Below are 26006 nucleotides of genomic sequence, written 5' to 3'. Positions count from 1 at the left end.
TTCAACCAAATGAGGGCAAAAGCCCTTTATGGTCATGAGTCCATCTGACCAGCATTAACCCCACGAAGACTCTCCTAAATGGGGTCACCAGCTGTGTGCGATGCTCATTCTTGCTCCTGACAGACAGATCTCCCAATCTCACTGTCCCTGACTGCCTCAAAATTATGGTAATTAATGTAAATATTGTCTGCAGAAATTTAGACTGGTGAAAATATGCACGCTGTCTAACACAGGGAAAAATCTCTGTTGGCAGAAATGTATCCACTGCCTGGAATCAGGCTGGTTAAATGGTCCAAATAAAATTAAAGGCAATCAAAGGAGCTTCCCTGAAGAAATTAAAAACAGCCACAGAAATTGGCAAAGATGATTTCAAGGCTCCTTCCCTACCGACAGAGATGAAGAACCAGTGACAGTTTAAGGATAATCTTAAAATAGATGAGACAGAAATAGACGCGGTATTGGGGGTATATATCGGAAAGATATAGGATTTCATTTTGATGTGACTTAACGAAACTGGTACAATTTTTTAAATAAAAATCCAAGCTTTTTTTCAAACAGGAGGTCAATCATTCTGCAGAACAGGCACTAAAAACATAGTCTAGTTCTTTGTAAGGGAGAAGAGAGAGTTAAGGGTGGGGGTAATTAAACCTGCAGTGGACTCGCCAGTCTAGATCAGCACTGGGGGAGGTGTTTGGCACTGCCGAAGGGGTGACTGCCTCAGCCAGAGAGCATACAGCAAGCTCACCAGCCCAGCTCACCGATGGGGGTTGGCTCACCAGGTAAGATTGGGACTGGGGTAGGGTGGGTGTCTGGATTGGCCAGGCAACAGTGGACTGGCCAGATTGGGAGCAGGGAAGGGTGTTGCCTCCACTGGTTTACAGGCCTGATAAGCCTTCTCAAGGGGCCAAATCCAGCCACATGTTGGACACCCCTGCACTAGTCAGTGTATACCTTTTTCCTGGTTTACTTCAGAGGAGCTCAGAGTACTATACATTGAAGAAAGGACTGCATCACTCGAACATATTACCCCAAATTTCTGTTTTTACTTATAAATCAATCCTTCATAATTAGCTGAGAGCCAGCATGGTGCCGTGGTTAAAGGTGGTGGACTCTAATGTAAACAAACGGGTTCAATTTCCTACTCTTCCACCCTTGGGCCAGTCACAGTTCTCTCAGTCACAGTTCTCTCAGAACTCTTTCAGCCCACACGGTGGCATGCAATGGCAAACCACTTCTGAAATCTCTTACCTTGAAAACCTCTCAAGGGCACCATCTCAGCAGTAACTTGGCAGCACACACATGCAATAATTTTCTGTTGAAACTGGGCACACTGCAGAAATGAATTCTGTATTTCATCTGAGACAACAAATGCCCCAGACTGGCTGGGAAAAGCACTGTAGAAACTTAAGGAATTAGGAAAATAAGTCATACGATTCTATACTGCAACTTAATAGGGTAAACTTGAACGAATGGAAACATGGGAATAAATTTATCAAAAGTCTCCAAGCAGTCTCAGGTCAGCCATTATGCAAGTTATTACAAGGGGGGTGGGTGAGGAATGTGCCTTTCCTCCATTTTATTTTTAAGATATTTTACAGATGGAAACATAGACTATTGCTACGCTGGTTTCCATAATCTCTGTGATAGACAAGTATTCAAAATGGTTAATTTTAAAAAGGTGCAGTTCAGTCGGAGCAGGAGCACCAAAGAGTTAACCAGAGCTTCACCTGATTGGCTGGCTGAGATGCAGTAGCCAGGAGCCACAGAGAGGATGTGCTCACCTTAATATAAAAAGCAGAGAGAACCTGTCAAAAAGATAGAGTTTGGCAGTTTAGCAGTTTTGGAAGATTGTGTGACACAGAGATCGAGACTGTCACAGAGAGAGTATGACACAGATCGTGTCAGTCAAGAGATAGTGCCTAGTGGCAGAGAGAGTCAGAGAGACAGAGGGAGAACAACTTGGTGACAAGTGTTCTCTAAAAAATTTCAGAGACTGAGAGGACAGATCCTTATTTTCACCAGAGGCTAGGAGGCCTGGTGTTGAAGACAAGACAGAAACTTTTTTCACGGAGACACTCTTAAGACCACACTGAGGTCTTAGTAGGAGACCACACCTAGATACTGGACTGGAGAGTTCATGAGGGTGTGATACCTTAACTGGCAGAGTTAAGAGTGAGTTTAGAGAAACCCCAGAGCTTACTCTGTCCCAAGCCAGTGTGAAACCCCTTGGAGTTAAGAGTGGTTTTTTTGGGAGAGTGTTCAGGAACATGTCACTATCAGGGAGGTTGCTAGGATCTAGTTCATGAGTTTAACAGGCCCACTACCCTCTATGAACTGAATGCACCCCCAAGGTCCTGTGGTCTTCCCTAGGGGTCAAATACACTGGGAAAGAAACTCCTTGATCTCCCTCCAGGAATTCCCTAGCAATTCCTGTATATTCTGTGATACGTCTGTTCCTAAGGAAGCATCTTGACACTTGACATGATATAATTTATCATCAAATACTACAGTACTTTTGTTGGGATTTCTTAAAACATTGTTTTGAATGATGACCCATACGAGTCTGACAACCAGCACTCCAATTTGTGTTGCTGCGTATCAGAAGAAAATATCACCACCACCACCAATGGATAGGTACAAGCCTATATGGGACTGATCCAGCAGGCTCTTTCTTATGTTCTTATGACTGTGCATTAAAGTTTAAATTAGCATGCTATGATCAATCAAAATCTACTCGCAATCAAATTTGTTGAAAATGGTGGTTATTTGTAATTTATTGGAATAAGTTTAATGATGAAGTAAAATCTTATGCTTTCCTTGCATTGTTGTAATTACATCATTTTTTAAAAAGCTTGAGGAGAAAAGCATTAAAAGATTTTGCCACGAAATATATTACTAATCCAGATGTCTAAAATGACTCCAAAAACATAAGATGAAATATTTTTTTGTAGAGGCTTGAAATTAATCTCATTTGGGATATGGCTTAATTATGGATGGGTTATTTACACTTGTCAACAGTTCAAAGATAAGGAACCTAAACAAATCTTTTAGTTACACGTATTGTGCATCATGCCCTAACCTGGATGGCCCAGGCTAGCCCGATCTCATCAGATTTCAGAAGCTAAGCAATGTCGGGCTTGGTTAGTACTTGGATGGGAGACCACCAAGGGATGCCAGGGTCACTAGGCTGAGGAAAGTAATGACAAACACCTCTGATTCTTGCCAGGAAAGCCCTACTGGGTCACCATAAATCTGATGCAACTCAACAGCCCTTCACACACGCACAAACACACACACTGTACATTATAATATAAGATCATTGAAGAATATATCATGCCTACTATGCATTTTTTAAAATATTTTTATTGGTATATTTGGATCAATCTTACAATCATATTTCATCATTATATTACATCCATAATATACTTTCCCCCCCTTTTTCCCTTCCACCCCCCAAATTTCTTTCTTTTGGTTCATCTGTTCTACTCTCTTCTCCCATCTGTTCTCTTTGATTCCAGCTTCTCTCGTCCACTCTACGAATTCAGTCCAAATCTTCATCATTTCCATTTGTTTTTCTTGCCATAGTTGGTTCCTTGACATTATTTCGAAAATTTCTAATTGCACTTGTTCCCATACATATTCTAACCACTTCTGTATTGTCCATATCCTTTTATCTTTCCATCCCAACGCAATTAATGCGTGGGTTGCTCTTATCATCATTTTATATAATGTCTTTCTCCGTTTTTCTATTGTTTTATTTTCCATTATACCCATGAACAATAACTCTATATTTACCCGTATCTTAACTTTTACATATTTTTCTGTATACAATATAACCTGATCCCACAATTGTTTAACCTCTTTACATTCCAACCACATACGTGTATAAATTGCATTTTTTTTCCACCTATGCCTACTATGCAGATGCAAAGGCAGCTGCTAGGAAGATGGAAATCCAACTCCCCCATCACAGCTGATGAACAGCCACAAAGCTGTTTGGCAGCTGCTTAAGTCACATAGCAGGAAAACAAAGAGATCTGCGTATTGGCTCATAAGTAAAATCGACTGTCACATACAGCATGTTAATCTGGCAAACGTGTTTGCTGTGAAATTTGCAGAACCTCTAAAAATAATTAGCTCTATTCACCTTCTCCAGCTCACCTCCTTATATGCAGACGAAAGATAAGTGCTAATAGTATTGCTTTCAGATGGCACTTTTCTTTTGCTTCGTTATATGCTCTGTTACTACTGCCTGTGCATCAGCAAGGAATGTCACTTCGGATCCTTGTCTGGGCACCTCTCACACAATTTTGGATTAATTAAGGTAAGCGCTGACTAGCTTAATCGTGTGTCAGCACTGAGTCATGAGAATCAACCTGGCTTCCTTAACGGATGCTCACGGAGCTCTTGGCGTGGGAGGAAAGGTGGGCCGTGATGCAAGTTTTTACATTTATCACTTTGGAATGCCAATAAGGATTGACGCCTTGTGAAAAAATCACCCTGAGAATGTCAGTTCAGCACTATGGCTACATTTAAATTTCCAGATGCTTCTCTCACATATCTACCCAGATTTATATTATTGTATTACAAAAAAAAGTGGAAGGAGATACTGCAAATAAAAGTGCAGAAGATATCTGACCAATGCTGGGAATTTCCTCTGTGTCAACCTTCAATCGACAATGCTACTTGGCAGCCTCTATGTGGTTACCATTTCTAGTGATGTTAAGGATGTTAAGGATAGACCCCATATAATGAGACACCCCTAGACTCCTCAGCAAGAGTGAGAGGGTGTGCCCCTCTCACGCACAAATGTCTGCCAACTGCCAGTGCCCTGAGGGAACTTTTTCCCTCCAAATTCTCTAATTAACAGAACAGTTCTGACTGAGCAACTTTTTACTGTAAGCACACTAGTTGCTCTCCAATAGGATGCAGCTGATTAAGAAGAACTGAAGACAACATTAAACATTTGGGGGCCTCTTCACTGCTGACAAACTGGAACTTACATTGCCTATAAGCCTTTCAGACAGAGGTTTGATTTGTGACATGCTAATAACTAGGTCAGGGGTTTGAAACCTTTACCACCCAAACAGACATTTGGACCCGTTTTCCACGGCCCTGAAGATCTACCGAGCTGGAGAGGTGGCTCCATTCACCTTTCCTTTCCAGCTCTGGGAGGTGGAGGCACCGGCAGGGAGACCCCCTCTGCCTGATGGAGCAGGCAGCCACCTGCTCCTTGGGGCAGAGGGGAGATGGCAGCTGCGTCCTGCCCGGTGCCACCGCCTCTTGTGCTGCGGGAGGCAGCGGCACTGGGCAGGGAAACCCCCTCTGCCTGATGGAGCAGGCAGCCACCTGCTCCATGGGGCAGAGGGGGGATGGCGGCTGCTCTGGAGGGACATGCTCATGCTACCCTCTGACCTCCAGGGGTTGGAGGGCAGCGTGGGTGTGTCCCTCCAGCCTTCCAGAGCAGCGCTGGAAGGAGAGGTGACTGGAGGGAACACAAAAAGTGGCGCCCACAGGCACGGAGCCACCTCCCGTTTGGCCCCTCCACTCACCTTCCAGCGCTGCTCTGGAGGGCTGAAGGGACACGCCCACAATACCCTCCAACCTTCAGGCCACGCAGAGCCGCAGTATAAGGCTGAAAGAACCGCATGCGGCTTTGGAGCCGCGGGTTGCCGACCCCTGAACTAGGTGGTTCAAAGAGGTCCTTCCTATTGCATGAGGTAAAGAGTTCTTTATTAGAGTTTAGGAGCACCAGCAGCTCCCATTCCAAACCTTCAAAGTCAAGCAGCAAGGAAATGAGGTTCATGTCCCTAGTAATGTGAAGGGTGCCTAGTTTCAAACTACTAATCACTCCCAAGCATATTTACAGGAGACCTCACTAGAATTTTGCTTATTAATGAGGCTGGTAATGATGTCATCAAATGTGACCAATCACAGACCTTTCTGGAACTGACCTTGAGCTCTGTTTTCTATGGCTATGATCACTAACTTCTTTGAGCTCTCATCTCTTGCCTAGCTCGAATTGCACACGTCACAGAGCAGGAACTAAATCCAGCCCTGTGTGATTTATTCCTGCCTAAATTCATTTACAGGAAAGAGGGGGAGAGAAAAGATTTATTTATTTCCCTGCCCTCAGTATAATCTGATTGGCTTTTGTGGCAGCTGTAACGAGAAAGTTGCTGCTAAGAGAGACAATCATATCAGGAAGAGTACATGTTAATGTAATCAGTGTTTCTAAAGGGAAGTGATTTTGACAGATTAGAAATTATAGCTTTGTGTGGATACCACCCAAGTTGTCAGCTCTCTCTTCCTTCATCAACAGCAAGCTCTGTGAAACTTAAGGATCTGTCGGCTCGTTCTGTTTTGCAAAATCAACTTTCTTACCAAAGCGGGCAAATTTCCTGTGAAGCACGCCCAAGAAGCAGAAGGTAAAAATTTCCCATTTGGCATCTTAATCTTCCATGAACAATGCAACCTGGACAGTGCCATCTGAAAGGCATGAATCAACAAGGCGTCCTGTCCCCCCCACACACACAAAATGGCAGTTTTCAGCGCTGGTGTAGTGATTGTCCTCTTTTTTAATTGCTTCCTGCAGATTTTTAAAAGGCTCTTTAGTCCTTAAGTGAAACATTTGCATTCAAACGACAATACAAAGAAATACGAATCACGATTCTCCAGCCATTCCTTCTGGCCAAGTGTGCAGCTCCTGACTGCAAAGCATCAAACCGGGATGGAAATGTGCATGCAAAGATTTTGTGTGTGTTTTTCCTCCTCCCTGATCTCATTAGTAGCCATTAGAAACCCACAGGGAAAACATAATGACCAGCGGAGAAAGGGCAGAGCAATCCTGAATGAACAAAATAGATGTTTAGTGCACATAGATAATATTTAACAGCAGCCCCCAAGTAGTGAAGCTTGGCCATTTAGGGCATCTCCTAGGAAACCACTGGATCACATTAAAAGATATTGACTTTAACATAAAAGGCTCTGCATGTTGAACAGTGAGCATTTGACAGAATCGAGGATGGGTTTCTAAATCCTACTTAGGGGGAGGTACCTTTAATGTTCAGATTAAAGGTGAGTTGGTTTTGTCTGGTCTCACAAAATGAAGGGCTAATTAAGAAGAATGATAGGAAGATACGCCACTTGTTGACTGAGACCCAGTCAAGGCAGTCAACAAAATAAGACAGCCCTCAGGTGGAAGAATAGGGTCGCCAACAGTCTGGAGAGAAAAAATATCCTGCCCTATTGAATGAGACACAGTGGGATGTTATTTGCCAGGTGATGTTATTTACCTATGAAAGCAAGCATGGTGTAGTGGTTAAGGTGTTGGACTGGAATCCGGGAATGGCATCCCAATGTGGTGGGGAAGGTTTTGCCAGGATTGCAGAAGATGCAAGGCCACAAATTATTAGAGAGCTTAGTTGACAGTCTAAGATTTCTAGGATTTGTTGGACCAGCACATAAAAATTTAGGAATGGGACAAACTAGAGCTCATGTTGATCAACAACAGCGACCCTATACATCCATTTGGCACTTTAAATTTTTAAAATTCCATGTCTGTCTGATTATTCCACTGAGGAGCTCAAGACGTTTCCCTTTTCTGTGTTATCCTCACAACTTGTGAGGTAGGTTATGCTGAGAGAAAATGACCTAGCAAAAATCACTCAATGAGCTTAATGGCCAAGTAGGAGGAAGACTCAGACCTCTCCCATCTCCATCTGAATGATAATATTAGTGGAGCGTCAGCACTGGTATCAAAAATGGCAATGTAGAAAAACATGCTCTTCGTAGACAGCTACAGACTTTTTAAAAAAATACCTGCTGAGTTAAATTTAATCAGGAAATTTGACAATACCTAATAATAGTTTATTTTACCTCAGAGTTGTTAAATCATCCTAAAATATATATAACAAGACTGTGTTGTCACCTGCTTGCTGTTGTTTGAAATTATCACTGTGCTTCTCTTATATATATTTGAGCTTAGTATTAATAATTTCATATGTTCCAATAGACAGTTTTACATTTTTTGCATGCTGTAGGTGTGTGTGTTGCACACGCACACGCATGTCCTGTTCTAAACACATGTCCTGTTCTACATGCTAGCCCCGCTCATTAGAAGAAGAAGAGTTTGGATTTATATCCCCCCTTTCTTTCCTGTAGGAGACTCAAAGGGGCTGACAATCTCCTTGCCCTTCCCCCCTCACAACAAACACCCTGTGAGGTAGGTGGGGCTGAGAGAGCTCTGAGAAGCTGTGACTAGCCCAAGGTCACCCAGCTGGCGTGTGTGGGAGTGCCGAGGCTAATCTGAATTCCCCAGGCGGCAGAGCTGGGAATCAAACCCAGTTCCTCCAGATTAGATACACGAGCTGTTAACCTCCTATGCCACTGCTGCTCCATTAGATCTTGGAAGCAAAGCAGGGTTGGCCTTGATCAGAATTTAGACAGGGGATGATCACGCAAGTTCATGTTTGCTACACAAAGGCAGGCAATGGCAAACCATCTCTGTTCATATACACACAAATATCTGTCAGCAAAGAATAAGTGATACTTCATATATCTGATGAAGTGGATCTAGTCCATGACAGGTTACGCCACAATGAATTGGTCAGTGTTTTGATAATAAAATTTGTATTACTAGAGTTAATACTTGGTATTACTACAATTGTTTGGATGAGAGTTGCCTTTACATTTCTCACTTGCTTCACAAGAAAATGCTATAGTGTGTGTGTGTGTTAGAGTGTGTAAAGTGCCATCAAGTTGCAGGCAATTTATGGCAAGCTATAGTAGCTACCAGATGCATGTTTTCTCAAGAGTAAATACCACTTCATTCAAGTGATTATTTATCCCACATAACTGGATGCTGGGTTGCAGTCTAAATTATCCAGCCTTTTATCCAAACTTTACAATCTTCAGCAATGGCACCAGGAGCCGTCCCCTGCTAAGAAGGGGTTTGTCTCACGAACAATTTCCCTAAGGTAGTTTTGATCTCTGTACTCATGATTACTTGGTAATGGAATATAAATTCATGTCTTCCTTTAATTCACCCCACAGAACTTCTGACATTGTGAACAGCCAGATCACTATACATTAGACACAGAAACGGTTGGATTTCTGACACTGGGTCTTTATTGGAGCTTTTCTTTTCTTTTTTTACTTTGGGCTAGAGAGTGCATTTCCCAAATAATAGTCACAAAAGACAGTTAAGTCAGATCATTCGCAGAGCCTGAATTTTGATTGATCAGCTCAGATGTCAGCCAATTTTGCCAAATGCCTATGTCCTTTTTTAAAAAATGGACCCATTTGGATAATATAAAAGAAGAGTGGAGGGCCTGTATTGTACATTCCAGTTGTGCCTTTCTCCTAAATTACACACCTTTTGAGCAGCCAAGTAATTCACTTCATCCAATAGTCTGCCAGCAAGTTTGGGACAATAACAGTGAAGATCATCTTTAAACTTACAATTTAAGCTCCAGTCGTTTTTTGATGTGCAAGGTGTGGTATTGTATCATCCTGAGGAATTGATGCCATAGTAGCAATTTGAAATTATGGGATTTCAGTATATCTAGTCAGCATGCAGCTTTTATAGCTGGAGGGGGGAGGGGAAATAGATAAATTACTGCCAGAAGAAACTGATAAGAATAAATGCCTTACATGCAATCTTAGCAATAATAACCGGTAAGGCATAAAAAGGGGCTGTTTTGTCTATGTATACCATTTGCAGCAAAAAATAAAAGGTAATTTTGAACTTAACAACTAGATAATGCTCACAACATACTTTTTGCTGGGTTATGTTTCTATTCCACCTTCCGCAACAGAGAAAGAATCCATTCCTAGATGATTGTCAGCAAAATACATTTGAAATGATGTGCTTTTATAACAGATGTGCTTTGTTGAAATGATAACATTTATGTTAGGTCACCCACACTTTTTTCCATTGTTCCTTCTGGTACCTGAAATAATTCAGCACTGAGTTGTTTTATTTATTATTTATTTATCCCCTTTCCCCCCCAATCAACAATTGCCATTTTGATAGTAAGTCAAGGAAGGACAGCATAAAATCTCTGGACAGGAAAGTAAACAGAATTTAAGCTAGAAGAATAAATAGGTTTAAACAATCGGTTCATATTATTGCTGGGTCAGCAATGGGAAAACATGGAATCTTAGCTGCACAAGGAAGATGGCTGCATGTGCCATTTGAAGCCATGATTCTGCATTGATTCATACTAATTGTGCTTGCCTGTGCTTTTGAAAACATGGAACACGACCTGCAAGGGCAATAACAACTCCACTACCTGTGTTTTTGAATGGGAACATGATAGGCATTTGTCAATTGCAACATACACAAATGTACAACAATTGAATTCTGCTCAGAAAATCTCTTGTCTGCCAATAAGTGTTCTTCATGTGTGACGCTAGCAAGCACAAGGGTGGAAAAGAGCTCTGAAAATAAAGCCCCAGATGTTGATGTATCTGAGCTGATAGTCCCTTTTTCAGAAGCAGATCCATTGACTAGAATTGGGGTATCCAATGTGATGCCTGTGAGAATCTTGGAACCTAGCAACATCTTTCCTGGCACCCAGAAGGCAGTGGCATAGCACCAAGGGGACAGGGGGTGCAGGTACATGGCGGGGGCTTTCCAGGGCAGGCGGGGTGGTATCAGGGATGCAGGGTGCATGCGTGCCCCAGGCGCAGTTCCCCCTTGCTCTGGCCTGCCAGCAAGGGTTCTATTTTGGCCACTGCAGATCTGGTTGGCTGTGGACATTAAAATAACGTTTTGGCAGCAGTGGCCACTACACTGTTGGTTGTATTCTCTTTCTTCTTTCCCAGTGTATTTTTCAAAATAATTCCTTTTGTGTCCTGCACTTGGGCTCCTTTGTGTATGCTTGTGGTTTTCAGCCCCATCCAACAGGCCGGGTGCCCTGCTGCAGCCCCACAGTCACCCTGGCCTTCCCAGCAGCATAAGGATGCTTAAAACACAAGAAACCCTTCCCATCTCCCCACTGGGTGGCATAAGTCCTAACCCCTGGCTGCCAGCACAACAGGAGTGGTGGCTGGGTGGGAGAAACCTGATGTTGGCTCCTCCCCCAGCCACACCCCTGGACTGCCCCCGCTACATCAGCAGCAGTGGTGCAGGGATGCTGGCATGGGCTCCAGCATTATGTCCCACCACTGGGGAGGGCCGTGGTGATTTGCAAGTGCCCCGGGGATGGGGGCACTTTGGATGGGTCTGTTTGCCTCCCAGAGCAGCCATTTTGTGCTTGGGGCCACCACACTTTCAGAATTGCGAAGGGCCCCACAGGCCAGGAAAGGCTGGGGACTAGATCTGTAGCTGATTAATTCAAAGCTGAGGAGTAGTCAAGACTCCTTTCAATTGCTTCTCAGACATTGCTTCATTCAAAGAGGGGAAAGTCCCCATTTATCATGAAACTCATTAAAGAATATGACTGTGACCATCCCCCAAAAGAGGAACTGTTCTTTGAGATTTTAGTATTTCCTCAATAATTCAGAGTATGGATAAATTTATATGTGCATCAATTCACTTTTGGTAACCAGTAGCCGAACATGTGAAATGCCTCATTAAAAAAGAAGAAAAGTTGGGGGTTTTATGCCCTGCTTTTCTCTACCTATAAGGAGTCTCAAAGTGGCTTACAATCGCCTGCCCCTCCCCACAGTGGGCACCTTGTGAGGTAGGTGGGGGTGAGAGTTCTGAGAGAACTGTCATCCAGCAGGCTTCATTAGAGGTTCACCGGAGTAGAGTCTGCTGCAAACCCAATCCACCAGATTAGAGTCTTCTTCTCATGGAGAAGAGTGGGAAATCAACCTTGGTTCTCAAGATTAGAGTTCGCTGCTCTTATCCTTATCTTATGATGCTGGCTTTTTAAAAATTGTATTTGAAGAAGTATGCAAGTTCTCTCTGCAATGTTACAGCAAGTACAACTTTTATGGCTAAAGTACATTTGTAGATTAATGATGCTTTGCTGGAGGCAGACAGGTGAAGTTATTATTTTTATTTATTTATTTATTATTTATATTTATATACCGCCCTCCCCGAAGGCTCAGGGCGGTATATACCCCCAAACTATATACCCCCAAACAATTTCTTCTTGTCATCCCATCCAGCTTTTTCACTGCATCTTACCCCAGCCCTCCTCCTTGTTACAGCCTCCATCTCTCAGGAGTTTTATCCATGATCTCTTAATACAGCTTTTTCACTGGTCAGAAAGGACTTTTTCTTCCCTTTTTCACTGGTAGAAAATCTGGCTGGATTCACCTTATTCTTACAACTATTCCAGATATTATGTATCTAAACACTGGGAACAAACTTAGATGAACATGCTGTTTTCTTTTCATTCAGTAGGCTTTTTTAAAGGTTTTTATCTTTTGTTTTTCTGTAGAGAAAACCACCCACAGGCCAAATTTGTTCCAGGTTAGACATTCTGCATCTGGCAATGCCTAAGTTAAGATCATGGTCTCTTGAAAAGTAATAAGGGCATTCTGGGTGAAGAAAGCCCTGTGGCAGACAAAACATGCAGGGGAAAGTCTGGTCAGCTGCTAAAATTAACGGAACTGAAGCACCAAGCCCCACCCACAGCTCAGAACTCTGGAGTCACCTGGAGGCGTTGGGAGGATTCCAGGAGGCTTCTCCACTTGCTTCTGTCAGTTTAACTTAAGCCTCGAGATATTCAAATTTTCCTCACTCATTGGAACTAACTGCAGACATGGAAGACGAGAGAATGATAGAACCAAAAAAACCCCCCAAACCTGCCATGCTAAATTCCTTTGTGTCTTTGCTTCTTTCTGGAATACTTCTCAACAAATTATTCCCAACTCTTTGCAGCTTGAACTCAATTCAGTTTTCTTGAGCCTGTACACTGTAATTGAACTGCTCCCTGGATAACAAAAACATATACTTGTCACTCTGAAGTCCATCCTGAAGAGCTTGAGAAGTTAAAGTCCTGCAGATATTATAAACTGGATTGTGCTGTTCTTGTGCGGGCAAAGTGGAGTAGGAGGTTAAGAGCTCATGGCGTAGGAGGTTAAGAGCTCATGGATCTAATCTGGAGGAACCGGGTTTGATTCCCAGCTCTACAGAAAAACAAAAGCCTGAGCTGTGGAGGCTTATCTGGGGAATTCAGATTAGCCTGTGCACTCCCACACACGCCAGCTGGGTGACCTTGGGCTAGTCACAGTTCTTCTGAGCTCTCTCAGCCCCACCTACCTCACAGGATGTTTGTTGTGAGGGGGGAAGGGCAAGGAAATTGTAAGCTCCTTTGAGTCTCCTGCAGGAGAGAAAGGGGGGCTATAAATCCAAACTCCTCCTCCTCCTCCTCCTCCTTCTTCTTCTTCGAGGTGGCAGAGGAGGCTCAACCTACTGGGACAAGGGTAGTAGTGGGGCACTACTCAGGAAGCCAGCAGCAGCCCAATGACCCCAGTAGGAGCAGCAGTGTTCCACTCGCAGAAGACTCTTTTTCTCCCCCTCCCCCCATCAAACAGTTTCTGTGCATGGCAACGGGGGCAGGAACTTGGCCAGCCTAAGGCCAGTTTGGCCTGTTGCCTTAAAATAACAAACTTTTTAAAAAGCCCTCATCCTTCTTCCTCCCTCACTTACCTGCAGCCTGGCTGAGTCCAGTGTTCAATTGCGGGTTCTGCCTCCAAAGTCCACATGGGCTTCACAGGTGGAGTGCACAGTTACCCCGGCCAGGTTGAGCCCTCTATTGAACTGCAGGCTCAGCCTGGCTGAATCCAACTTATTGCTGACTCTGCCACTGCTGAGTCTGCCACTGAAAGTCATGTTTACTTCAGAGGTGGAACCAGCAGTATAAAGCTGGACTTGACTAGGCTGAGCCTGAACTTGAATGCTGGGTTCGACCTGACAAAGTCCAGTTGTGGAGGAAGAGCCCACAGTGTGATGGAGGACCCAGTCAGGTTGAGCCACGCCTAGCATTCAACTCTGAAGTCCACTTGGATTTCAGAGGCAGCAGGAGGCATGGGCCCAGCTCTGCACTGCCTGTTGTCTCTGTTAGGACTTGACAATTAGATCAGCAAAATCTACTTGACAGCTTGGCTGATGCAATCCTCCACCTTTCACCTAGTTTCAGGTGGGTGATGCAACCATGACTAAGCACATCTAGTGTGATTGCATCACTACTCCCTGATTGGTTGTATATCTGTATATATGTGCGCAGAACAGTTTGCTCTGCGCGTGCTTTGGTTATCCAGTTGCTGCGCTGCACTCTGTCAGACTGTTTTGTGATTTTGGAAACAAGGAATAAAACCCTTCTGTTCTTTGAAGTGAACAACGCCTGGGTTCCTGCGTTTTCTTTTCCTTAACTGCTTCGGCTGTTACCACGACCGACCACTGCTGAGTGGATCCTTCTCAGTCTCCCAGACACACATGGAGTCCAGAGGCAAATGTACTTTTCGGGTTCAGGTTTAATAACCCAAAAAGTTTCATAAAGTATGTAGTATCAGCTTTTTTGAAAAATTTCCAGGTGTAATAAACCCGAACCCGAAAAATACGATTAATTATTTTTCGTCCGCCCCCTAAAGCCCACTAATATGCTACGGAAAGGGACACAGTGTGCCTCATGCTGGATGTACCCTCTGGTCTCACCGGTCTTCATTTGGTCTCTTTCTGCCAGTGGATTAACTGACATCCCACCAAGGGATATTATACCCAAGATTTTTTTTTTATTTTTAAGGGGAGAAGGGTTTTGTTTTATTGTATTCACAGCCAGTAATCCTAGAACTTACTTTGTTTCTGATAAATGGATTTCACATCTCACTGTATAGCTAATAGGCTGCTAGAAGTTTAACCATTACCATAAAGCACAGCTCCATCACTAGGGGACATGCTGGGAGTCAATAGTAATACAATATCCTGCAGTTTCAAGGATGACGTCTGTCAATTGTTCTGGGAACTGATTGAGAAAGTACACATGCAACCTTTGCAGTGTCAAGAGAAGTGTGGCTCCGGTTTATACTTGGAGGGGAAAACCTTGGGGTGGACCCAGATGAAATTCTCCAGTGGCAGAATGGAAGTTTTCTGCCTCTTTCTTCTGACTGATCTCTGGAAAATGCTTCTCCTGAGGGATAAGGGAACCCTGAGGAACGATACGGGGGGCGGTCTGAATGAGAAGGGGGAAACGCTGGATCCAGACCTAAATGTTCAAATTTGCAGAACAACTGGTCTAAAAGATTAGATATTGTTGTCTTACAGCAATAGAGGCAGCATGTCGTTTCGGCCAGTGAGAGAAGCAGGGAGCAACTCTGCTGTCCCGTCTCTCTCCAAGCCCTTTTATTGACAGTTTACAAGTGGAAAAACAAACAGGGCAGGCAAGCAGGGGAAGCACAACACAATGGACGGGGCAAAGAGCATGGGTTAGAGCAGAGGATTTGGTATTTTGCACGTACACATTGGAGCCAGAGGTCTTGCAACCTCAGCAGTTTCTCCGAATCCACATTTTGGAAGGAGAGGTCAGTCGGGGGAATGTGGAATACCCTTTTCCGGCGGTGTGCCCCCGTACTCGAGCGTCTCCCAGGCATTCATGCCCTCCAACAAGATATTATATACATTACAAAGCACACCTTATAGCAAGACAGAAAGCCAGTATATAGCAGGCAAGATTATTTATAAAATGTGTGATTTATTTGCATGAAATTCTCGTAATCTTGGGGGACGGGATTAAATCACAGTCTTGAAAATCTACAGCACAAAACACAGTCTGTGACTACAGGGCCCTTCCCCCTCCCCCGTCCTACGTTCTAGCAGGCAGCAGTTACATTACCAATCCATTCAGAGCTCCGGCAAGAAACCATTCTATTCCACGATCATTACTGACACCCTGACATTTGTCAGTGTCTTTTAAAGCAGTTAAATCTTGTTTTATCTGTAAATGTCACAGTGTCATTTATTCATAAAAAAGGGTCACATTCCCAAAATAATATACTCAGAGTGCTGGGGGGGGGGCTTTTAAAAAGGGGAGTTTTTTTTCTAATTCACAGCAGGTAATCCTTGAACAAACTTTGCTACTGATAAATGGCTTTCCTCCTCCCAAAGCAGTTGTTTACATCTCTGGCTACTGGTTTTAGGCTGGTGTTTGAGAAAATAAAATCTTAATAGAAAGGGGGAAATAGCTGTGGATTTTTTTAAAAAAAGCTGTTTATCCTTTAAGCTCCCTATATACAACCCTCAAAGCTTTATCAGTTCTCGGTGTACCTGGTGAGCATAGTCTTTTTAATTTGACTTTTCACTGACAAAGCATTTGCTTGGCTATATTTCAAAGTGCCACAAAAAGTTCCTCTTTCGAGTTTAAGACTGATCTCTTCAAACATATTAGTCTGAGCAATCTTGGAAAATTTCAAGGCTAATTGCAAAGATTAACTAATCTCCAAAACTACTCTTCTGAGATAAGAGCGCCGAACTGAAAGCACATTAAGACTAGTGCTCCGATGAATGTAAGAAGTCAACTTATACTGATTCAGAGAACTTTCCCACCTACTTCAGAGTCACAGCTCATTAGTAGACCATCAGCTTTCTATTCAGAAAGTTCTTGGTTCAATTCCCAGCATTTCCAGTTAAAAGGACTGAGCAGTAGCCAATGGCTTTTTCTGCACTTACTTCTGTGGTGTGGCTGGTTGTTTTGGTGTGAGATTTCCCCAGTGGCTCTCTGTTTTAAAATTAGCCTCCTGCTGCAAGGCCTCCTCCTTCCTGATTGGCATTTTGTCCGCCCATCACTTCCTGCTTGCCTCTTCTGGGAGTTTGCAAAACCTGGAAGAAGAGTTATGCTTTCTGATTAGCTTTGCCAACGTTTGAAAACCGCACTGCTTCTCTGATCTGCAGCATGGTGGCTTTAGGAGAGGCTAAGAAAAATGTGTAAATGAAAGTCTACTGCGAAGGAAAGGCAAGCTTGCTATGAGGCAGAACGCAAGCGAGTAAATGGGCAATGTGAAAGCTCTCTACCTGTGATCCTGGAGACCTGCTGCCAGTCAGAGCAGAGAACACTGACCTTGATAGATCAATGATCGGACTGGTTTAAGGTGTTCCTGGTCAGACTGAAGGCAGCTCTTCAGGGTCTCAGGTGAAAAAAGGTATTTTCTACAGTTTATTAGCTAAGTTTGACTGGAGGTAACCTAGGTCAGACTGCTGAGTCACAGCCTGAACCCCAATTACTTTCCATGCACCAGTCAATATTTTCTTTTATAGTCAAGTTTCCTCCAGTGCCATCTTTGTTCCTTTATAACAATCAAATAAACTGGGAACCATGAATTAGAATTCAAACTGGGACCAAATCATCTCTCTCTATGTTAAGTATATTACAGCAAAATGAAGGAATAAAAAAAAAAAAATTAAAATCAGTTATCAGTGCCCACTTGTCCAAAACAGGTTGGTTTGCAAGATGAGCTTGAAATTTCATTGGGAAGATTATTCTATCACCTTCATGGAAAAGATCTCACTTTTTGTCAGAAAACACAAAAAGTTGAGGTAAACACGTTAAAATTAGTTATTGCAAATCAAATAAATTCTAAATTCAATAAATAAGTATCCTTTAAGGAAGTCACATCAAAATGTGATAAAATAACCATCACATATAAAACTCTTCTAGGCTCATGTTTGTTTATGTAGATCAAATATTGTTAACCCACTTTTTCACAGCCAATGGAACTCATAGTGGCCAACACCAGTTACAACCAGCTAAAATTTCAATTTGCAAAAATGCAAAATAAAAGAAATGGACCGAAGCTCCCAACCACTAGCCCTCAAATGCACACAGGAAAAGCTCCATGTTACAGACTGCCCCACCCTCCCAGCATCATTGCAAGGTCATTGCAAGGTCAGGGCTTCCTTCACATCACTGGGACAGGAGGGCAGCCCCTGAGAAAGCCGGAGCACAAGTAGAAACAGTTCTCATTGACCTGAGTGGAAGTACTACTAATAATCCCGGGTTTGATTGTTGGAGCCATTTTGTGGCTACATATATGAGGTTGTGCAGATATGAAGGTCCTAGGGAAGGATGTGGTCCCTGAAGAAAAAGACTATTTACAGGCCTAAGAAGTTGATGCCTCCTGAAAAGACTAGAAGTGCAATACTAAACAGAAGAAGAGTTTGGATTTATATCCCCCCTTTCTCTCCTGCAGGAGACTCAAAGGTGCTGACAATCTCCTTGCCCTTCCCCCCCCTCACAACCAACACCCTGTGAGGTAGCTGGGTCTGAGAGAGCTCCGAGAAGCTGTGACTAGCCCAAGGTCACCCAGCTGGCATTTGTTGGAGTGTACAGGCTAATCTGAATTCCCCAGATCAGCCTCCACAGCTCAGGCGGCAGAGCTGGGAATCAAACCCGGTTCCTCCAGATTAGATACACGAGCTCTTAATCTCCTACGCCACAAGGCTTTCCAACTTTGCTTTAAAAATTCCTGGAGATTTTGTGAGTGAAATCTGAGAAGAGTGGGGTTTGGGGAGATGAGGGCTTCAATTGGGTTATTAGCCATAAAGTCTACCTTCCAAAGTAGCCATTTTTTTCTAGGTGACCTGATCTCTGTCGCCCTGAGATCAGTTGTAATAGCAGGAGACCTCCAGCTACCACCTGGAGTTTGGTAATCCTACATCCATCTTAAATTATTGACTTCAAAGGGGTGTAACACCCAGGGTCAGATCCATCTGTCGTCCCTCCTAGCTGCATGGACGGTCTTCTGCCTGTTCTATGGGCTTGTCTACAGCCCTAGTCAGACCTGACCCTCAGTGAGCTTGCCTCAGGCTTGGTGGTCCTGGGATCACCCACTCTAGTTGAGGGCTAGGGGAGAGCCAAGTCTGGCTCCTGGTTCTTCCCGCCAGTTCTCACTCTCCTCCTCTCAGTTTTGGCTACATCTCTCTCTTACTCTGTCCTTTCCGCCTCTCTTCTCCTAATATGCACCAACCCTCTCCTCCTCTCTCTTTCCTCCTTTTAAAGCTGACTCCAATTCTCTCCACTCCAACCCTTCCCTGTCTGTCCACATCCCCCACCACCACACACACACACATACCTGCAGGCTCTGATTGGCACTTGGGCTGTCAATCAGGCCCTGCTGGGCTGCCAATTGGTTCTCCATCTGTATGCCCACCTGACCCTTAATGAAGTGGGGGTTGAGGTGGGGCTGGGCTAGGCTCCTCTCACTGACCATCAGCTAGTTCACTCTCCCTGGACTGACCAGGGAGACAGTCCAGGGAGGATGAACCAATGAACCAGTCCAGGGAGGATGAACCAATTGAAGGTCAGCGAAAGGAGCCTGACCTCACCCCAGTCCCCACTCCTAACCACTATACTGTTATTCAAGAAGACTCTGTTATTCAAGAAGATTATGCTAGAGTTCCTCTTGCAAAATCTGTAACCACAGAACTAATGCTCAAAACTGAACAAACTGAAAAGTGGATTTAAAACCCCAGGTGTGACCAACAGCACTTCCAGCAGGAGAAGGAATTTTCATATTCAATCCAAAGCCTTTATTGGCATTATGGAGAAGGAATTTAGGGAAGAAGAAGAAGAGGAAGAAGAAGAAGAGTTTGGATTTATATCCCCCCTTTCTCTCCTGCAGGAGACTCAAAGGGGCTTACAATCTCCTTGCCCTTCCCCCCTCACAACACACACCCTGTGAGGTGGGTGGGGCTGAGAGAGCTCCGAGAAGCTGTGACTAGCCCAAGGTCACCCAGCTGGCGTGCGTGGGAGTGTACAGGCTAATCTGAATTCCCCAGATAAGCCTCCACAGCTCAGGCGGCAGAGCGGGGAATCAAACCCGGTTTCTCCAGATTAGACACACGAGCTCTTAACCTCCTACGCCACTGCTGCTGTTAGCTGCTAAGATCCAGGCAAAGTGTTTCTCTGACTCCTGCTGCACGTATTTTAAGCCTTGATGTGATGGAGAGTGTGAGTCCTTGGATGCAAGCCAAAGGGATAAGTGAAGGCCTTGGGCCTTGCCTTTAACTATGATGGCTTTAACCACGATGGACTAACTCAATGGACACCAGCCAGCGTTATTTGGGGTATTTTTTGTTCTTGTTTTTTTTTTTCCTCTGCTGTGCTGTATTTAATGTCTTTAAATAATATTGTATTTTGTAGACCACTTCAGGCCTCCACTGGGCAGAAAAACCAGCTTTAAATTAATTAATCAATTCCAACTTGCTGGCATTGAAGCAAGGGACCCCACAGGTATGGCTTAAGATCAGGCTGCTGGCCAAACAGAATGCATGTTCACTTTAAGTCATTTCCAAAGGACGGTGAAATTTGACATAGATCACTTTCCTCCTGTAATAAATAAATTCCCATTCTGATTCTCCAGGGACAATTAAAAATTCAGAAGAACCATCTGGCTATTACTTAGTCATTTGCTTATTAAGCAATTGGATGCCCTCCCGCTAATGTGTCACTTGTGACAATGTTTAGTACATCAGGAGATGAAAGGTGGTCTCAAATGTCATGTCTAAATCCAGCCCGTCAGCAAAACAGCTTTTTTCTCTCAAAGCCAAGAATTTCATAATTGATTTCCAACGTCCAAAGTCACTCAAGGAAAAAAAAATGGTTTATTTGAACTATCCCAGTGTCAGGTTTCAAGGGTTTCAGTGCACATCGTTAGAGGAGAGTTGTGCATTGTTATAATTCGAAGTTAAACAAGAAGCCAGAATTTACAGAAGCATTTTATACCCAATGTTTTCTCAGTAATGTGACTGTGCTGTTTGTCAAAGCATACCTCACCTTTAAGGAGCCCCTGTATTTATCAAGTCCACCTCAATCCCCACAACTATGGGCTAGATACAGGGAGTGGCCACATGGAAGCTGTACATAGGTGTCAAACTCGCAGCCCTCCAGATGATGGCAGGGGATGATGGGAACTGTAGTCCATAACATCTGGAGGGCCTCGAGTTTGACACCTGTGCTGTAGGAAATCAGAAAGCGGGTTTACTTAGAATCCTAGGGCCAAACTAGATGTGCTGGTTTTCAAAGAGTTGGGCCTGGGTTCAACTCTAAACCCAACTCTCCTTCCCTGCAGCCAAACAACAGCTGCCAGGAACAGCTACTAAAAATGACAACCCGTTTTGGTTCAGAATTCATGCTGTGTGTATAGTGTAAGGGGGAGTAGGAATCCTTCCTCACCCTGCAGCAGCATTCCAGGTTCAAGCTGTATGTCCTTTATTTTTAACAGTGATTCCACAGAATAACTTTTCTACTGATGCAGAAGAGAGGATAGGTGCTTTTTGACCACTATGCTGGGGATTGATACTTCTGCATGGACAAAAGCCATGTGGGAAGGGGGTTGCATTGCACCATAAAGATGATGTGCTTTAAGTATTCTTAGGACAGCCAGCGTGGTGTAGTGGTTAAGAGCAGACGGATTCTAATCTGGAGAACCGGGTTTGATTCCCCACTCCTCCACTTGAATGGCAACGGCTTATCTGGTGAACCAGATGTGTTTCCTCAATCCTACATTCCTGCTGTGTGACCTTGGCCTAGTCACAGTTCTTTGGAACTCTCTCAGCCCCACCTACCTCACAAGGTGTTTGTTGTGAGGAGAGGAAGGGAAAGGAGCTTGGAAGCTACCTCGAGTCTCCTTACAGGGGTATAAATCCAGTATCTTTTTCTTCTTCATTGCAAGGACGGTATATTCAGCGATGAGCATTTTCAGAATCATTCTGGCCACCTGAACAAGTATTTTCTGGCTGCTTCCATGAACTCACTGGCAATAAATACATCCAGCTAATCAATCATTTAGACAATGAACCCACTATGGCAACAAGGTGCTTCAAGTACTAGCACAACAGCCTAGTTCTCAACACATTAACATCATCTGAACTGACACAGTTCCCATTAACATTCCCCAACATCGTTGCTAAGTGTTCAGCAATCCACATCTGATAATGCAGCATTATGGCGTACGAGAAAAGATCTAATGACAATTAAAAACAGCTATCAAGTGCAACCTTTTTACCTCAGTCCAGATCTAATAGATCGGATTTTTCTGAAAAATCTAAGAATGCTCTTTGGGCAACGGAGGGGCTGGTCCTTGGGTTTCTTCTGCCCAGAAGCTGAAATTGCAAAAACTGTACAAGGGCTCCAAAATGCCTTCCTAATACTTGGCACTTTCCTCCGCCACCAATAAGGAGCTATCCCTCGTCTGTTTTTACTTCTCTTCAAGCAAGCCTCACCCATGGCTTTCATTTCGAACTACCTAGCATTCTTCAGTTTTGGACATCCTGGTTAAACTATAAAGTAACTGGTCATCTGGATCTATCTCCCAACATCCTCCAAGTTCTAACCTGACTTCAGTGATGTTTCCTCAATGCTGGGTCTGGGCATTAACAAATCTTTAAAGGGAGAGGCAGCCCAGCTGGTCATTCCTCTAGTCTGCAACCCCTTCCCAGATAGATGTCCCAGCCTGAGCTGCCAGGCAGAGATATCAGGTTACAGCAGGGAGCTGTCCAGTTGGAGAGTCAGGTTTCAGCATCAGAAGTCCGGTCAGGGTCAGAATGCACAGAATTCACAAGCCAGAAGAAGCATTGCAGCAGTCACGAACTTTGTTGCATCCAGGCCAGGATATTCTGTGAACCTGCTTGATAATGGGCGTTTCCCCACTTACCTTGGTCCAAAGGTTGCTGCGCGCAACTCCCAGCACGCGCCATTTCTGGCACGTGCCCGGGCTTCCCCACAACCCCACGCTCTGCGCGGGGTCATCAAAAGGCGCCATTTCAAAAGGCGCCAGGAATGACGCGCGCTGAGGGGGCGTGACAGCAGCAGCGTCGGGGCGGCTGCGTTGTCGCCGCCCCTGTAGTGGGGAGTGCTGGGGGACCCCGCGCTACTTGAGGAGAGTAGCGCGCGGCTTAAGGTAAGTGGGAAAACGCCCAGCATGGCTCTTCCAGCATATTAGGCTTCATCCTGTGAAGACTCTGCTCCCCCTGTAGCAGAAGGTGCCTTCTCTGAGCTAGCAAGTGCACGCTTCTTTGTTTAACATGCAACAACTCAGTCTGTCTCTGTCTTTGCTGACATGTGAACTCAGGTAAGCTAGGTGCTTGAGTCTCTGCAGCTGGAGGTGGCCTGGATGCACAGCCTGCTACTGCAGGCACTTCTGGCTCTGTGTTTTGACCTGGCTGTTGTTCACCCTGCAAAGCCTGCAGGGGCCCTGACTGCTCCAAGCCCAGCTCTTGTTGGTTCCCACCTGTTCTGGGCTTACTGGGCTCTGCTCATACCCTGAAGACTCATCGCTCTCCAGGGGATGGCCCATGACAATATGGTGGTATGCAGCTATCCAGAGATTCTTCCATTTTGACACTGCTGTTGAGCAATGTTGAGTCAATAAAAGGCAAGGTCGGATGGTGGCCATTGGTTGGTTTGCACGACCGAGACCTGGCTGTGGCCAGAGGATGTAGTATCTCTCACCCAGTCGACCCCTCTTCATCAGTCACGAACAGGGAGACAATGGGGTGGAGTGGCTATCCTCATCTAAGATGTTTATCTCTTCCAGAGGATCCCTGCGCTTGAGCTTGATGGACTCAATTGGGTTCCAGAATGCTCTGTGGGATTTCTCTAATTTTGCTGGCAGTTCCCCTAATGAGCTAGTCACAGAATGGTATAATTCTCTCCAATTGGCCATCAATGGGATTGCTCCTCAGTGTCTTCTGTGGACCTGAGGGGTCTGAAGAGGGCCATCAGATGACTAAAGCGAAGCTGGAGATGAACTCATGATGAAGGGGCAGGAACACTTTATATTCAAGGCCTATGAAATAGTGGTGAAGGCGGTGAAGCATTCCTAATTCTCATCCTCCATTTGTCTGCTAGTTCAGATCAAGAACACTTGTTTAGAATAGTTCAGCAGTTGACCTGACCTAATGTGGGGCCCAAAAATTATAGTGATTTGGCCGTTAGCTGTGACAAATTTGCAGACTTTTCAACAGATAAAACACCGTGACCTCTCCTCTGGCCTTTCCATCAACACTGGCTACTCAGTAATTCTTTTATTTTCTCCTTCCCATATTAAATAAATCAGTTTGATAGTATTAAATAAACAGAAGTAAATAACAGCAATCCCTTCATGAGCTGGGACCTTCATATTTACTCCACTCAGACTAGTGCTAACTAGTTCTGTTGGGACGCTCCTGTTTACTAATGGACTTTCTAAGCACGTGAGGAAGACCCTTTCCTTGCAGAGGTGTTGAAGGCTCTGCAAAGTAGGACTTTTCTGACATACTCTTGGTGAATTGTGAGTGGATGTCAGCTATAATGAAGGAAGAACAATCAGTGGGGGTGGTACGGAATCCAGAACAAAGGGAAAAACATTGTGCACTCTTCTTGTGGTTTGTTTGTTTGTTTGTTTGTTTGTTTTTGATTTGATATACCGCCCCATCCCCAGAGGGCTCTGGGCGGTGTACAACATAAAACAGTATACATAAAATCATTAAAATATAATTATCATAAATGTCATTTAAAAACAGCGAATATTTCCTAACCTAGGCATCCCACGAAAGCCAGTGCTTAACCATAAACTAAATCTCTCCCAGGAAAAAAGGAGAGAGGGGAGATAATAAAACCCGATAATATTAGGGACTCACATGGAACAAAGACCCATATGGAATGGGGGGGGGGCACACTCAGCAGCTGGTCTCTCCAAAGGCCCGGTGGAACAACTCAGTCTTACAGGCCCTGCGGAAATCACCCAAGTCCCGCAGGGCCCGGACAGCTGGAGGAAGAGTGTTCCACCAGGCCGGGGCCAGAGCCATAAAGGCCCTGGCCCGAGTGGAGGCCAGCCGCATCATTTGTACTATGTTTTAATGAAATTAGATTTCAGCTAGTTTTTAAGGATACGTGCAGCTTTGAATCCCATAATTCAGGGATATAAATATTTAAAAATACATAAATACGTAAATAAATAGTTGCCGCTACAGAGACCAAGGTTGCCAAGGTACCTTCTTCTTTCATTCTAGGTGGCCTTTAAAAACAATCCATGGAGCTGCAATCTCAACTTTGGCATTTGTTCATCTCAAGTACAAACACAAGGAACCAAAGGGAATTTTTCTCTTTGATGAAGCCCAACTCACTCTTTACGTGATCTGTCGCTTCACTTGGTCATGCATCAAGATATGACAGACGTAACTTCACATAACCATTTTTGAGGTCATTTGTCTATGTTGTCTATTTAATTCAAGCACCTAACACTTCATTTCCTCCATATTTCTGCTCATTTGTATTCTAATTATATTCATTTAGGCATGCAGGCTTTGCATGGCTAAGCACAGGAGAGCGGGGGCGGGGGGGTGCAGCGCAGAAGGCAGGCCCAAATGTCAAGATTTTCTAAGCCCAAGAAGCCAAAATCCACAGAAATGTAATTTTAGCTCTCAATTAGAAAGACAGGAGGCTAAAAATGTTCACTTGCACTTAACCTGTTATCCAGCGCTCTTTGACAGCAGCAAGAGGCCTCTGCAGATTATTTTTATTTTAATTATTTGGAGATAATTATTATTTTACCGGGAGAACTTGTGAGTCATTTGGAAGAAGTCCCTGGCAAAAGAGCAAGGTTTTGTACAGTATAACACATAGCTATCAGGGAGTATATAATTTGGACTTCAAATAAATGTATATTAAAAGTTAAACTGCAAGTAAAACACCAGGGAGCCCAAAAATAAATAAATAAATATGGTACAGTAGATAAGTGACATGACAAATTAAAGGTTGTGGAAGGCGTATATAAAGTCTCAATAAGTAATTCCCTGGAGAGAAGGAAGAATTGAATAGAAAATGCAGTAATATCTGGTGGGAAAGAAGTATTCTTTTAGATGACTTCAGCTTGGTACCAGCAGGGGGAAAAGGAACACAGAAAGTCATTATTTCACTGAAGTTTGCATTTGTTCTTTAATTGTTGCGATCCCGGACTGGTTCATTTATTAACTAACCAATAGGGACTGGGAAAGCATCCATGGCAATGTTCACTTGGGTTTGATTCCCCACTCCTCCATCTGAGTGGCAGAGGCTTATCTGGTGAACCAGATG

This window comes from Sphaerodactylus townsendi, linkage group LG01 (assembly GCF_021028975.2).
Source record: "Sphaerodactylus townsendi isolate TG3544 linkage group LG01, MPM_Stown_v2.3, whole genome shotgun sequence".
In the NCBI taxonomy this organism is placed as follows: Eukaryota; Metazoa; Chordata; class Lepidosauria; order Squamata; family Sphaerodactylidae; genus Sphaerodactylus; species Sphaerodactylus townsendi.
Note: the sequence above shows the minus strand (reverse complement) of the source record.